General features: G+C 34.5%; 1 protein-coding gene and 1 pseudogene across 2 annotated transcripts in view; one reads left to right on the top strand and one right to left on the bottom strand.

The window, feature by feature from the left end:
- The window catches only part of KLHL13 (kelch like family member 13), a 212,447-nt gene that overhangs the window by 13,194 nt on the left and 185,734 nt on the right, over window positions 1-13,519 (top strand). The gene's annotated exons all lie outside the window — the stretch shown is intronic.
- On the bottom strand, window positions 643-761 carry LOC118608378 (annotated as a pseudogene).

The raw sequence follows: 13,519 nt of genomic DNA, 5'->3' as shown, positions 1-13,519 counted from the left end.
CATGACCATCTATCAACTACTAATTTGTACTTCTTTAACCCTTCACCTCATTTACAGGCCCCCAAACCTCCCTCCCCTTTGGCTGTCACCCAATTGTCCTCTATATTTGTGAGTCTGTTTTCGATTAGTTTGTTCTTTATGTTCCTTAGATTCCGCATATAAGTGAAATCATATGGTATTTATCTTTCTCTGTCTGACTTATTTCACTCAGCATAATAGCCTGTAGGTCCATGCATGTCATTGCAAATGGCAGAATTTCATTTTTTATGGCTAAGTAATGTTCCATTTTACATATTGAACCACAATTTCTTTACCCGATCATTTGTTGATGGGCATTTATGTTGCTTCCATATCTTGGCTATTGTGAATAGCACTTCTGTGAATAGATCTTTATGAATTATTGTTTTGGTTTTCTTTGGATAAATACCCAGAAGTGCAATTTCTGGGTCAAAAGGTACCTTTATTTTTAATTTTGAGGAACCTTCAGACTGTTTTCCATAGTGGCTGTACCAATTTGCACTCCCATCAATCGTGTATCAGGTTTCTCTTTGCTCCACATCCTCACCAACACTTTTTTTTTGACTTATTGATGATAGTCAATCTGACAGGTGTGAAGTGATATTTCATTGTGTTTTTAAAAAATATCTACAGCACCTGGTCTTCCTAGGTGGTCTCCCATCCAAGTACTAACCAGATCTGACCCTGCTTAGCTTCCGAGATTAGATGAGATTGGGCATGTTCAGGGTGGCATGGCCGTAGTCTTCATTGTGGTTTTAATGTGCATTTCTCTGATGATTAGTGATCTTGAGCATCTTTTCATGTTTATTGGCCATTTGTATTTCCTCTTTGGAGAAATATCTACTCAGGTCTTCTGCCCATTTTTTAATTGGATTGTTTTTTTTTTAGTTGTATGAGTTCCTTATATATTTTGGCACTTATGTTTTCATTCAGAGGATTTTGAAATGCTATTTTACGCTGCCTCAGTGTTTTTCTGTGCTTAGTATATTCCTGAGTTGCGTTTCTATTCAGGGGCTAAAGTAGTTTCATTTGAAGTTAATGTGACTTGATTCACTCAGAATGTGTTGTGGTGAATTTTATGTATTTTTTATTGGCTTATATGGATTCTCTGCACATCATGTGTGGCAACTGTGTGGTAATCTCACAGCTAGTGGGTAGGATAGAATCAGACAAGATGGCACTGCTGTCATTGGAAGAAGAAGACTAAGTGTACCTTTATATTAATTATGTAGAAGCACATCTTTATCATGGAGATTAACAGTTCACATTACCTGCAGTTAGGGAATCAGGTGCTGTGGAGTTAAAAAAAAAGGATGCTTGATTTAGGAATTTTGGGGTCTATATTGTGATAATGCCTTTTTTTCATTGCTAAGTTTGTTTATTAAGCTATTATGATATTGGGCTGTGTGGAAAGAGATTTGAAATGTGCTCATTTAAGGCAAGCCAGATTGGTCTGGTTTAAGAGGGTCATTCTGAGTGAGAAAGTATCATGCCATTTAGAGAAGAGGATCTAGAGTAATGTGAATATTGAGTTTTCTATGACTTGAGATTTCATTTATTGATTAAGAAAAGAAACCATTACAACATAACCATAAATTATTACTTCATAATAGTTTGATTTTCTGCTTAAGTTAGTGCTAAAAGTGGTTTAGACTCTTAAATGATTTAGAGCAGCTCTAAGTGACTCTGCATGTGCGTTAGGTACGCCTACCTGTTTTAAAGATGAATCTGCTTTCTTGGCACATGAAAGAGACTCACTGGTTTTAATTAGCCTTACAATACAGGACAGCACTATTTTTCTGATGAGAGAGAATGAGACATTTTATATAAATTCATTCAAGAAAAATTAGCAAGTAACTTCTGATCCAGGTGCTGGAGATGAAGTCATGAAAAGTGAAAGTCATACCTTCGTTCTCAGAGGAATTCCCAGTAGTCTGCTCACTCTTATAAGGCCTTCTGTGTCCCTCTTGGTACTCTTTAGTTGCATTCAGTCATAACTATAAGGAAGAAAATGGAAGTTGGTCTCTAGCTCCATTAAGCTGAAGTGCTGCGCTTACTTATAAACCCTTATTCTTTCTTTGTGTGCCTCAAGTTCCTTCTAGGTCATGTTATCCCTTTCTGGTGACTTAAATGGAGATTACAAGATGACAATTGTGACCATGTTCTCTTATCCTCACACTTTTCTACTTGCTACTCTCTCCAAAATGCTGACTACTTCTTGTCCTTCAGGATTCAGTTTAGTTGTCATCTATCTTGGGAATATTTTCTTGAGCCTCCTCAACTTCACAGACTCTACTAGGCATTTCTTTTATATATTTCTATAGTATTGTTTGTGCCTCTCCTTAGCAATCTTTATTATAAGTAATGTTTTTACTTCTCTGCCTCTCCCTTTGGATTTTGAGTTTCTTAAGGGCAGGGGCTAAGTCAGTCATCTCTGTGTTGTCCGGTGTGATATCTGGACCTGATGTTTAGTTTATGTTTTTGAATGAGAACGTGAATGAATATATAGCTTACTAATTATGGCTGCTTGATTATACTATCAGTTCTTTCTGTTTGCCATCTGAAAATTGCAATATTTCGAGTATTTTCCACTAGCCGGCATTGTGTAATTTTACAATAAGTATTGGAAAAGTCAGGTGGACATAAATATTTATCAGATAACTGTAATATACAATATAAAATACAATAGGAGGTACAATAAATAGATGTGTAAATTAACTCAAAATGGATTAAGGACCTGAATATAAGACCTGAAACAATTAAATGCATAGAAGAAAACATAGGAACTAAATTCAAAGACCTTGAACTTAAAGAGGATTTTATGAATTTGACCTCAAAGGCAAGGGAAGTAAAGGCAAAAATAAATGAATGGGACTACATCAAACTAAAAAGCTTCTGCAAAGCAAAAGAAACCGTCGACAAGGCAAAGAAACAACCATCTGAATGGGAAAATATATTTGCAAGCAATGCCTCTGATAAGGGCCTAAAATCTAAAATATACAAAGAAGTACAACTCAGTAACAACAACAACCACAACAACGACAACAACAATAACAAAACAAACAGTCCAATTAAAAAATGGGCAGAGGACCTGAACAGACACTTCTCCCAAGAAGATATACAAATGGCCAACAAACATATAAAAGGATGCTCAACTTTACTAGCTATTAGGGAAATGCAAATCAAAACCACTATGAGAAGATACCATCTCACACCTGTTAGAATGGTTATTATCAACAGGACAAGTAATAACAAATGTTGGAGAGGATGCGGAGGAAAAGGAATCTTCATACACTGCTGGTGGGACTGCAAACTGGTACGGCCACTATGGAAAACAGTATGGAGGATCTTAAAAAAACTAAGAATTGATCTACCATATGATCCAGCAATCCCTCTACCCCCAAGACTTGAAAAACTCACATTTGAAAAAATATTTGCACATCGATGTTCATAACAGCATTATTCACAGTGGCCAGGATATGGAAGCAACCAAAGTGTCCTACAGTAGAAGGTTGGGTAAAGAAGCTGTGGTAGACATATACAATGGAATATTACTCAGCCATAAGAAGAGATGAGATACTGCCATTCATGACAACATGGATAGACCTCAAGGTAATCATGCTAAGCGATATAAGCCAGACACAAAAAGTTGAAAACCACATAACATCACTTCTATGTGTGATGTAAATCTAAAAGCAACAAACAAACATGACAAACAGACACTCATGGATTTGGACAGTAGACTGGTGGGGAGGGGGCAGGTAGATGTGGTAAAAGGAGTCAAATATGTGATGATAGAAAGAAATCTATGGGTGGTGAACAAACAATGTGAAATACACACACACACATACGTGACTTGCTGTTGAAATGTACACTTGAAACTTATTGAAAAGAAAAAAGAAAGAGATATTTAAGATTTTAGAGTCAGAAGGAACCCTAGGGATCATTTAATAATTCCATTTTTAAAAAAGATATAATCTAATGTAGAGGGAGAAGTTAAATTATTTGCTCAAGGATTTCTGTCTTCAAGAAGCTTGCAATGTTATTGACAGATGGTGTGTACAGACATTTAAAAAACTGCCAAAAGAGTAGATATGCCTGGACTAGTCAAGGTAGGTTCAACTAAGGATTCTTAAGGCTTAGAGGTGAGCCTTGACAGGTGGGTAGGATTTTGGTAGGAGAAGAGATTCCAGGTATAGAGAATGTGTAAATAAAAGTGCAAAGATAAGAATGTACAACTGACTTTTTGGATCTATTTAACTGAGTGGCATTTATTAGTAACAGAGAAAGCAGAAAAATGGAGCTAGAAAATTGAGGGATTTGAATACCAGGCTACAAAGAGAAATCATTAGCAGTTTTTGAGTAAGTGATACAATGAAAAAGGTTTGTTTGACTCATAGGTGGACTGAGTAGAAGGCCAAATGGGTCATTTGGCTAATGTGCCAATTAAGAAATATGAACTTAATGGATTGTAAAATTTTGGCAAAAAGGTGAAAATGTAATATACCATGTATTCCCATGATAATTAGCATAACGTCAGCATTTTCTTAATGGAAAAAGTAAGCCCAAGCAGCAAGCTTGTAATATTAGTAATGCTCATGTATTAATCATGACATATTTTAGATAGTTATATAAGCTCTCACGTTATGCCAATAAATGTTAAAAATTCCTGAAGTAATTGAGAACATGATAGCAACTGCACTATCAAGCCTTGGTATTTTGCCAGTCATTTGGTGAGTATAAAGTGGGATGAGCCCTTCTAATGCTTTTGGGAGCTATTTTATTCAAAAATGGTTTGGTAGAAAGCTAAAACATAATATTTTATTTTGGTAAAAAAAACATGGGCAAAGAGAATAATAAGCAATCTGTCCTACATTAAACTTTCTGTAAAAATGAAAGGCGTGAGGGGAGAACCTTTACCTCATGTACCTCTGTGAAAATTCTGACCTTGTATAAACAAGCAAAACAGTGTGCATGCGGAGCAAGATTTATTACTTCAGTGATACAGTAGTCCCCTCTTTATTCATGGGGGATACATTCCAAGACTTCCAGTGGATGCTTGAAACCAAGGATAGTACTGAACCCTATATACACTATATTTTTCCCTATACATACATACCTATGATAAAGTTTAATTTATAAATTAGGCACAGGAAGAGATTAGCAACGACAACTAATAGTGAAATAGAACAATTACAATAATAGACTAATAAAAGTTATGTGATTTTGATCTCTTAAAATATCTTATTTGTAGTATACTCACCTTTTTACTTAAAAGAAGCATTTTATAGCTTCTCTTTGGCATACTCAAATTGCCAACATGATAGTGCGATGATCAATCTGATAATCGAGAGGGTTACTAAGTGACTAACAAGGCAGTTAATGTATATAGCGTGGAGATGCTGGAGAAAGGGATGATTCATGTTCTGGGTGGGACTGAACAGGATGGTGTGGGATGTCAGGAGACAGCCTGAGATTTCATCGTATTACTCAAAGCATAGCATAATTTAAAATTTATGAATTGTTTATTTCTGGAGTTTTCCATTTAATATTTTTGGATCATGGTGACAATAGGTAACGAAAACCTCAGGAAGCAAAACTGGGCATAAGAGGGGTACTACTGTGTATCTCATTTGTATAGCTAGGGACGAGTATTTCTTTAGAGGCAACAAATCTATGGCTATGGAAAAGACCCAGGGAATAGCTTTAACTTAGAGTTTTAAAAGTCTTTAAATTTACAGCTTCAAAAAACATATATTGAACAGTTTGTATTCTTGTCATTTATTTTTTTCCCTAAAAAATAGAGGGAAATTTCCAATTAGATGAAAGTTCAAGTTGTGTTGATTTGAGGCTGGCATATTTATAAAACATTTAAGAAACTTACTCAAAAAGAATTTGTTTCAAATGGTATACAATTAAATGTGTAAACATCTATTTTGTAATATCTTTATATGGCCACATAATTTAAAGGTAACTTTATGTTGGCTTTTGAAAATTAAAAGCATTTTAACAAAAAATATATAATTTTTTTTTGTCATTCTTTTGCTTACTTTGTTAGGCTACATAAAATCTGGTAAACGTTGGCCCATTATATTCTTCTTTTGCCTCTATGAAAACCTGAAAATCTGTAACAACCAGTTTTTGGCATTATACACCATTATGAGACTTATTGTCATAATATTGTAGGGAAGTCATACTATTGAATATGCCTTTATGATGTAAAATCAGTTCCCGTGATTTCATCCCTTTAATCTACTGAAAAACATTTATTCTAATTTCCAATGATTTAAATCCTGATTGAAATAATTTTCCGTGTAGGATTTAATAGGAATCATTCAATAGACATTAGCACATGTCTTGACTGTGCATTACATAAAATAGTACTTAAGCATTGTGGAGTTATAGTGTAGTTGTGGTTAAGAATGAAGACTAAGCCTGACTTAAAATCAGACTCAATTGTTTGCTAATTGCACGTTAATAAGCATATTAAGCATATTACTTCTTTTCATTGAGTCTTAGTTTCCTCATCTCAAATGGAGAAAACAAGAATTTTATAGTAATTAATTAAAGTAATGAATCATGTGTTTAGGCAGTACCTAGAATATTAAAAGATTCATTGAATGCTAGCTATCATTTGATTTTCAAAGGAACTTTGGCAGTTAGGTTCAAATTTATTTTTTCAGCTAAGGTAAATGTCTACAGAAGAAAAATATCGAAATAATGAGGTGTAAGTGACCACATCAGCAATTTAATCATCAAGTAATATGGGATATTTAGCAGGAAATTTACTTGTTATTGTAAATTTGGACAAATAATTAAAGAAAATGACAAAAAATGACCAGCAGACTGTGAGTGACTTAACTCTTACTAGAATTTATTTAAAATTTTCTCAGTATTAGGGAATGACTTGGTTTTGGTTAGACTTTTAAAAAGCTTTATTTTGAAATAATAACAGATTCACAGTAACCTGAAGGTAGTACAGAGAGGTCTGTTGTACTCTTCATCCAGTTTCCCCCAATATGACTATCGTAAATTACTAAATTCCAGAAATTGACAATTACAATGTTTTTGTATCATTCCATGCCATTTTATCACATTATAGATTTGTGTAACCACCTCCACAATCAAGATATAGAACTATTCCATCACCTCAAAAATAATCTAGGAAACTCAAGATAAGGAAGAAGAGAAATATTGTATATACACATATTTTTTTACCATGTTTTTTTACATCCTGGTATTCCAAGATTCCTTCTTTTATCATTTCTTTTCAGTTTATGGAATTTCCTTTTGCCATTCTTTAGAGTAGGTTGGCTGGTGATAAATTCTTTGTTTTCCCTCATCTGAGAATATTTTTACTGGATATAGGATTCTGAGTTGACAGTTGCTTTCTTTCAGCGCTTGAAAAATCTTGTGCGCCTTTTACTTATAGCCTCCATTGTTTCTGACGAAAAATCTACTGTCCGTGAATTGTTTTCCTCTTTAGGTAAAGTGTCATTACTCTGTTGCTGACTTCAACATTTTTTTTTGTCAGCATGTATCTTTGAGTAGATTTCTTTGGATTTATCCTTCATCGTATTTACATAGCTTTTTGAGTTTGTATGTATATTTCTTTTGCCAAATTTGAGAAGTTGTCAGCCATTATTTCTTTGACAACTTTTTTACACTCACCCTCTTTTTCTATTCTTCTGGGGCTCTGATAACACAAATGTTAGATCTTTAATTATAGTCCCTCAAATCCTTGATACTCTGTTTGTTTATTATCTTTTTCTCTCTTGTTCAAGTTGGTTAATTAATATCATTCTATCTTTGTGTTCACTGATTTTCTTCTCTGCTCCTTCTATTCTGCTATGGAGCCTGTTTTATGAGTGAGTATTTTATTTCAGCTATTATATTTTTCAGTTTTAAAAGTTCCATTTCATTCTTCGTTTGTCTTCTGTTTCTTTTCTGAGACTTTCTTTGCCGAGACTCTTTTTTCATTTGTCTCAAGCATGTTAATAATTGCTCATTGAAGCATTTTTATTATGGCTGCTTTAAATCTTTGTCAGATAATTTTAACATCTCTTGTCATCTTGGTGTTGACATCTGTTGATTCTTTTGTTACCAGCTTGAGATCTTTCTGACTGTTGTTATGACAAGTGATTTTTTTTATAGAGACCTCAAATTTTTAGTCATTATGTCACGAGATTCTGGATCTTACTGAAACTGTCTGTTTTAGCTGGTTTCTCCTGATACCACTTTGTCGGGCAGAGGTCCAATGCTGCCTCATTATTGCTAGGTGGGTCTCTAGATGTCCAGATTCCCCATTTGACCTCCTTTGACACTTAAAGGGCAGTTCCTTATTAACTGATGTGTGAGGGTGTAAGTACTGGTTTCCACATTAGTCCTTCAGTGATATCTCCCTGACTGAAAGGGGTAGGAGTGCCTTGTTACTATTCTCTACCTGGCCTCCACTGACAGCATGAAGGGGGATGGCCATGTTACCTCTGGGCAGTGGCGAAAGTCCTGACTTCCCACTAGGCTTTCTCTTATACCATCCCATCAGAGAAGGGGAGGCATACCTCATGATAGCCTTGTGAAAGTAGTTTAGGCTCCTCACTAAGCCTTTGGTGACATGGGTATAGTCACATTTTTTTTTTTGTGGGGTTTAGCTGGAGTAAAATGGTTATTGTCTAAAAGTATCTGTCCTGCTAAGCTGCCTCTTTCCTGATCTTTCTGCTGGAGAGCAGACTTTTCTTAGGGCTTTCATTCTTTTGTGCTCAAATTTATTTCTAGATTGCCAGCTTCCTCAGCTTCATGAGGCTATAAGAAAATTGAGGGAACTCACCACTGTGTTGTTCCTTGGATTCTGAGGTCCCTAGTCAATCTGCTTATTCTCTTTAGTTTTAGAGCATTCTTGTGTTTGTTTTACATACAATGCTCGTGGTTTTTAGCTGTTCTTTGTAGGAGGAATAGGGAAAAGCACATCTACTTCATCTTTCCAGAAGCAGAAGTTTGACTTATTTATGCCCTTTCTAAATTCTTGTTAGTTATTAAGATTTAATTACATCTCAAAACTTGAAACTAGAGACTTACCCTAATCTTTGCTAATGAGACATTTCAGAGTGAGTCTATATGCCATCTTGCTACTTTGACAGTATATTATTTAAATATATGTTTATATAGGCAATATTTTTTTAGTTTGTAAGGCAAAGTACTACATTTAAGAAACATGTATCACACAGACAAGAATCTATTATACCTTTAACTATTTATATTTTTAACAATAAATCATGATAAGGGCAATAAAATGGAGAGATGTTTAGATGACATAGATCTTACAGATAAGATCTTGGAGTCAGGATGGAGAACTAGTGTCATACTGAATTTAGTAATGTAATTATCATGCTTAAGTAATGATTAAACTTGTGCATTATTGCAACATCAATCAACTAGCAAAACACACAACTTTTACAATCTTTTAAGGACATATAATATTGTTTTACATGCCTTGAAACAGTAAATACAGATTGGATTGACTGAAAAGCCTTCTGCTTTAACAATAAATTTCCTGAGTATATTAGTACCTTACTGTGATTTTACTTTGTCTTTTCTGATATATTACTCTTAAGGGAATTAGAGAGCATGACTTCCAAATAATAGCAGTGGCAAAGCTTCCCTCCTGAGTTGAACTGAAGTCCACTGATAAAGGAGTAGAAAGGTCCATTGATGGCTACATAGATAAAATTTAACTCAGGATAATAAAATATTTAGATCCGAATGCGACCATATGTATCAGCTCTCTCAGTTTAGAGATAAAGAAATTAAAGCCCATAGATGTTCAGAGACTTGGGAAAGGTAACAAGCTACTTAGAAAGAACTGGGACTTGAATTCAGATTTCATGATCCTAGGGCCATTGTAATTTCCATTAGCCAGTACAGTGAGGAGGGACTCACCTGGAACCTGCCTTAGTCTAGTGGAGAGTCTAGAGGGGAGATGGCAAGGGCAAAAGTATCTGTAATATGGAGTAGAAAGTGACCATTCTCAGAGGGTAAGATAAAGTTCTGTGAAATATAATTCTTCAAGCATTTAAAAATACACTTTAATTCTGACTATGAATACATAAAGAATAGGAAAGACGTCAGAAATCTTATTCCTGACCATTTTTGAGAAAAAGATCCTCTCATTTATTAATTTTTATTTTGAAAAAATATACACCTAGGATAAAAATGTGGATAATGATGCCTGCTTTAGAATTTTTCATAATTTATTTAACCCAAGAAATTTTTTTTATATAAGCAAATAGATTATAAGTGAATAAATACACACATGTAAGTTATATATGTGGAATTTAAAGACTAGATTCAGTAGGCAGAAGCTTCAAAGAGCTAGATATCACCTCATTATGAGGGAGAGTTTTAAATAAAGCTATACAAAAATGGAAGGGGCCTTCTCAAAGTACAGGGAGTACCTGTCACTGAAAGTGCTCAAAGAAAAACTAGTTGATCTCCTGGTAGGGATGGTAGCTTAAAGAAGAATTAAGCATTTTGTAGGGGGTGGGACCCAGATGATTTATTAAGTTCCCTTTCGATTTTAAGATATTATTTAAATTATTCGGTTGCTGCCTAAACTTGGGAGACACAGGCGCAGTTTAAATATTTTATTTTCCATGTTTTCCAGAGGAGAAATGCTTTACTTCCTTATTTTTAAAGTACTAAAGTATCATGTCTAACAGTAAAAAAATGTTTCATTGTAGAGTAACATTCACATTAAGATTATATTACATTAGGGTTTCACCAAATGTATATTTCATCACAGGTATATATAGGACTCACATTTTATTACATACCTCATAGATTGGAAGAATTTAAGCAGAAGGCTAGATGTGTACTGGAGATTTCCCACTATAATAAGACATGAATGTGTTTTTACTTTCTAGTAGTGGTAAATACAGTATTATTCAGTGTTTTTTCTCAATATAGACATTTTGGGTGCTTTGTAGTCTTTATTATAAGAGTAATACATGCACATGGCAAAACACTTAAACTCAAAAAACACCCATGAAAAATAAGTCTTATCTCCCTAATGGCAGTCATTGTTAGTTTTTTTGTCTATATGGTTACAGATGTTTTCTATGCAAATAAAAGCATGTTTGTATATGCTTTTAAAAAATATAAACAGAACACAGTACAATTGTTCTGTCGGCTTTTTAAAAAAACTTAATGTATTATAGATCTTTCCATATAAGGGCATACATATTTATCACATATAATTTGTAAACAATGAGATATGAGTCATGTATCATAAAAATTACCTTTATCAAATATACATTTCATTGCTTTTTTAGTATGTTCACAAAGTTGTACAATCATTACCACTATCTAATTATAGAATATTTTCATCTGCAGAAACACTGGACCCTTTAGCAGACACGTCCCATCCCTCCCTCCTGCTTTCTGTCTCTATGGATTTGCTTACTCTGGACATTTTATATTAATAGAATCATACAATATGTGGCCTCTTGTGTCTGACTTATTTTACTTAGCACTGTTTTCAGGATTCCTTTATGTTATATAACATGAATCAGTACTTAATTCCTTCTGTGACTGAATAAAATTCCATTGTATGGATATACCACATTTTGTTTGTACAATAGTTCCCCCTTTTCTACACTGTCACTTTCTATGGTTTCAGTTACCTACAGTCAACTGTGGTCTGAAAATTCCAGAAATAAACAGTTCATAAATTTTAAAGTGTGTGCTATTCTGAGTAACATGATGGAATCTCATGCTGCCTGGTTCTGTCCCACCCAAGATGTGAATCATCCCTTTGTCCAGTGCATCCATGCTGTATGAACTCCCCACCCGTTAGTCACTTAGTAGCAATCTCTGTTATCAGATTGACTGTCTCAGTATTGCAATACTTGTGTTCAAGTAACACTTATAGTAACCTAACACTATGTCATAGTGCTTATGTCATTCACCTCACTTCATTTCATGATGGAGGTATTGTATCATCTCACATCACAAGAAGGGTGAGTACAATACCATAAGATATTTTGAGAGAGAGAAACCACATTCACATAACTTTTATAACAGTATATTATTATAATTGTTCTATTTTATTATTAGTTATTGTTGTTACTCTCTTACTGTGAATAGTTTTTAAATTAATTTATCACATTAATTTAGGTACTGTGGACAATGCAAAGAAAAAAGAGTATATTTAGGGATCAGTACTAGCCATGGTTTCAGAATCTACTGGGTGTCTTGGAAAGTATACCCCTGAGAATAAGAGGGCACTGCTGTACCTGCATTTGTACACATTTGCAGTCATTTTTACTCATAGCTGCTGAGAGGAAACTGGAGGCTTTCTCTTTTGTAGGGTCTGTTTAGTGCTGAAGATATCTCCTTAGAGAGTGTTCCCTGCAAAATAACAGAACATAGTAGGTAACATTTTCTTTTTCTTATTCCCAACACACATATACTTCCTTAGTCTAAGTCCTTTGTTCATCATGTTCTCTCTTTCTTGGATACACTTTTACAAACCCACTTTCTCCACCACAGGCCGGTAATTTAAATCTCACCCATCCTTAAGGAGCCCCAAACTTCCCCAGTTGTACAAGCAGAAGTTATTACTCCCTGCAGATTTCTAATGCATGCTGCTTAGCTTTCTCTTACAAGCCTTGCCTTGTTCATCTAAGAGCTACCACTATAGCTAGCAGTATACAGTAAGATCTTAGCATTTTCATGGACCTATATGTATATTCAAGTCTGTCACAAGACTTCAGAACAAACCAAGAAGAAACACAGAGGTAGACACGGAAAGCAAAATACTCAAAATAATAAAGCAAAAGTATGTTTCCCCATGTAGTACAGTTCTCCACAGAAAAAGAACCAATAAGAGATTACATATGTGTATATATATATTTAAATTTTATATAAAATACATACAGATTTTAAGGAACTAGGTCATGGTTGTAAAGGCTGGTAAGTTAGAGGCTCAGGGAACAGTAGATGTTGAAGCCTGAGTGATTATGCTATATAAATTAAACAAATTATCTAATTATGGATAAATATATTCAAAGCTCTTATCATATTTTTAAAAATTAAGTTGGGGTAACATTGGTTAATACAATTGGTTAAATGGGGTAACATTTAATTAAATTGGGGTAACTGGTTAATACAGTTATATAATTTACAGGCGTACATTATAAATTGACGTCTGTATATTCTATTGTGTTTACCACCCAAAGTCTAGTTTCATTCAACTACCATATATTTGATCCCCTATACCCACTTCGACCTCCCCCATCCCCCTATATTCGACCCCCTCTACCCCGTCTATCTCCAGCCTCCTCCCCCACCCCACTAGTAACCACTAGTCTATAGTCCAGGTCCATGAGCCTCTGTTTGTCCTGTCCTGTTCATTTGTTGCTTATATCCCACATATAAGTGATATGTTCTTTTCAACTTTTTCTGTCTGGCTTATTTCTCTTAGCATGATTATCTCAAAGTCCAT

Source organism: Rousettus aegyptiacus, unplaced genomic scaffold (genome assembly GCF_014176215.1).
Source record: "Rousettus aegyptiacus isolate mRouAeg1 unplaced genomic scaffold, mRouAeg1.p scaffold_m13_p_9, whole genome shotgun sequence".
Lineage (NCBI taxonomy): Eukaryota > Metazoa > Chordata > Mammalia > Chiroptera > Pteropodidae > Rousettus > Rousettus aegyptiacus.
Note: the sequence above shows the minus strand (reverse complement) of the source record. Positions and strands in the feature narration are given on the sequence as shown.